Raw genomic sequence first — 3263 nt, 5'->3', positions numbered from 1 at the left:
TGACTCAAGAAATAAGAAATGTGTATTATTCATCAAGACGAAAATATTTTGTTAAATCGAATTCAAAAGAAGTGTTATTCGGCAAAAAGTGAGTGTGGATTTCTTCTTTCCTTAATCCTTTTTACATTCTTTGGAGACGTTTCTTGACACAAAATCACTTCGGATGGCATGAAAACACAACATGAACTTCTAAAAAAAAAACAAAAAACAAATGTGCATTTATCCTCTGCAAAAAGCACAGCATTTTTTGGTTCTTAAATCAATGACAGGTGCAAATTCAATATAAGCCAAGAGGATGCTGCAGGACAAGTCTGTTTAAATTCAGGTACATGCGCTTAAAAAGAGGGACACAGATAAACTCTTAGTAATGGTGTATATAAACAGAGCATTTCAGAATAAATGCTAGCACAATATTTTCCTGGCTCGTGGTCATGTGAGGGGTAGAATAAGAAGATACTGGTGCTTAATGGTTTTGTAATGCTCCCCAAGTTCAAGGGCATTACTGACAGGTTTATTCCTCCATTCCATTTCATTACAAGTCAGTCTGGGCTTCTATCTCGTCCGCACTGCTAATTGCCTTCTCCCACCTCCCACCGTGGACAAGAAAAGGGAAGCAATTTTATGCAGCACATAGCAATCAATAGCAATTAGGTGCATCCCTGACTAATCCTGTTGAAAATGGCATCTTGGGAGATGGCCAGCAGAAGAACTCTTAAAGCACACATACCTGCAAAAGTTTTCCTTTTTCTTCACAGCAAGTGCCAGCACTGTGACGGAACAATTAATTGCTTTGTTTTCCCGTTCTACACTTAGTATTGAATTCCCATCAATCTTTCTCTAGGAGCACAGTCTGCTATTGTATCAAACAGATATCTTCAATTAGATAATTGTCTCTTCCTGGTAAAGCCCTACATATTACGGAATGCATTTCCACTCTAAAAAAGAAGGCAGAAGATAACCAAATGATTTCAGTTCGACACAATAGGAAAAAAAGAACGCCACAATCTGAACTCGAATGGTGTGAAAAAGATTAAAAAGGCTTACAATGAGGTTGTTGCATCTGCAGTGATGTCTATGTTGCACTGGAGTGTTGTTGTGAAGAGGGAGCAAATTACAATCTAATTCAATCTAATTTCAGTCAATCTATATTCCAACATCACTTATTTGGATTCTGGGCTCATTCTTTTAGATTGGGTGAGAAGTCTGGAGAAGAACTGCTGCTCCTTCACATTAAAAGGTCAGTCAGTAAAGGAGTTTTGTGGCATCTCATTAGGATTATTCCTGGACGCCTCCCTGTGGAGGTTTTCAAGGCAAGGCAGACTTGATGAGAATGCTTGTGTAGGGCCAGTACACTTTGGAGGGATTATGTATTACAATGTAGTCCAGAGATGCCTTTGAGTTTCCCCGGGAAGAGCTTATGGACATCAAAGAGGTGTGAGGCATCGGAGCTACCTTACTGAACCTGCAATGAAGGTGAAAAACCTCCACTGCAATTCAGTAGGCTGACGCAATCAGACGTGTCAAGTAGCCTAGTTATCATTTCTGAACAGTTACTGTATTTTATGCAAACTACATGGACTGAAGCTGTAAAGGGCCATGCCATATCTTACCAGCTACAATACTAATATAAATTTTGACACAATAAACAAGTGATGCATTGTGTTTACTTCCCATAGTACACACAATGACACAAGAACAGATACACCATATTGCCAAAAAAAGATTTGTTCATCTGCCTTCACACACATTTGAACTTGAGTGACATTCCATTCTTAATCCATACTTTTAATATGATGTCGGCCCACCCGTTGCAGCTACAACAGCTTCAACTCCTCTAGGAAGGCAGGTTTAGGAGTGTGTTTATGAGAATTTTTGACTATTCCTTTAGACACTGATGTTGGACGAGAAGGCCTGGCTACAGTCTCCATTCTAATTCATCCCAAAGGTGTTTTGTTGGGTTGAGGTTAGGACTCTGTGTAGGCCACTCACTCATGTTGGAAAAGGAAAGAACCATCACCAAACTGTTCTCATAAAGTTTTGAGCACAAAATTGTCCAACATGTCTTGGTATGCTGAAGCGTTCCTTCCACTGGGACCAAGCCCAACCAATGAAAAGCAACCCCACCAAACTTTATACTTGGCACAATGCAGTCAGTACCCAGACTTGTACAGTAGCAATGTGCTTTACACCACTTCATCCGATGCTTTACATTGCACTTAGAGATGTAAGGCTTGGATTCAGCTGCTTGGCCATGGAAACCCATTCGATGAAGCTCTCTGTAAACTGTTCTTGAGTTAATCTGAAGGGCACATGACGTTTGGAGGTTTGTAGCGATCGACTCTGCAGAAAGTTGGTGACCTCTGCACACACTATGCAGCTCAGCATCTGCTGACCTCACTCCATGACTTTACGTAGCCCATCACTTCAAGATTCCGCCATTCTCAGTGACTTCTGCTTTGCTAGAATACCACTAACAGTTGACTGTGGAATATTTAGAAGTGAGGAAATTTCACCACTGGACTTGTTGCACAGGTGGCATCCTATCACGGTACCACACTGGAATTAACTGAGCTCATGGGAGTGACCCATTCTTTCACAAATGTTCTTAGAAGCAGTATGCATGCTGGGGTGCTTGATTTTATACACCTGTGGCCATGGAAGTCATTGGAACACCTGAATGCAATGATTTGGATGGGTGAGGGAATACTTTTAGCAATATAGTGTCTGAGAGTGGGGTTAGATGGTGTTTGATGACTGAACAAAGAACAGTACTTTGCAAAATATGTAAGTAAAATGTTCCTGCTAAAGGTGAAAACAACAAACTTGTTTTATAACCTGAGGCAAAAACACAGTGAAGACACATGAGGAGGAGATACAAGCAGCCGGTGATGTGTGACCCGAATGTAAACAAATGAGTTGACCAAGCATCACTGGAGCACTCACTCCATATGACAAGAAAAGCCAAATGTAGATGGAAATTACTGATGTGTTTATCAGTTACATGCTTCAAGCAACTAGTTAAGCTTGACCTGAAGATAAGTCCCAGATAGAAACTTATACTTTTAATTTCAATTTTAGGGGCCTTCAGGTGTTACAGATTTGTTTCATTTTCTGTTAAACTAAAGTATAAATCAGTTATTTTACACTTTTACTTTAAATCTCCAGGGATAATACCTGTACCTAGTCTACTTTTGTGCTTACATTTGACTTATGCTGTGTATACAATTGGACTACAGTGCTGTCTACTCATTTCAGGAATAGAT

This window comes from Copadichromis virginalis, linkage group LG16 (assembly GCF_057382275.1).
Source record: "Copadichromis virginalis isolate Kocher_CV1m ecotype Utaka linkage group LG16, C_Virginalis_male_GT1.1, whole genome shotgun sequence".
Taxonomy (NCBI): Eukaryota; Metazoa; Chordata; class Actinopteri; order Cichliformes; family Cichlidae; genus Copadichromis; species Copadichromis virginalis.
The sequence above is the reverse complement of the archived record's forward strand: the minus strand, read 5'-3'. Positions refer to the sequence as shown.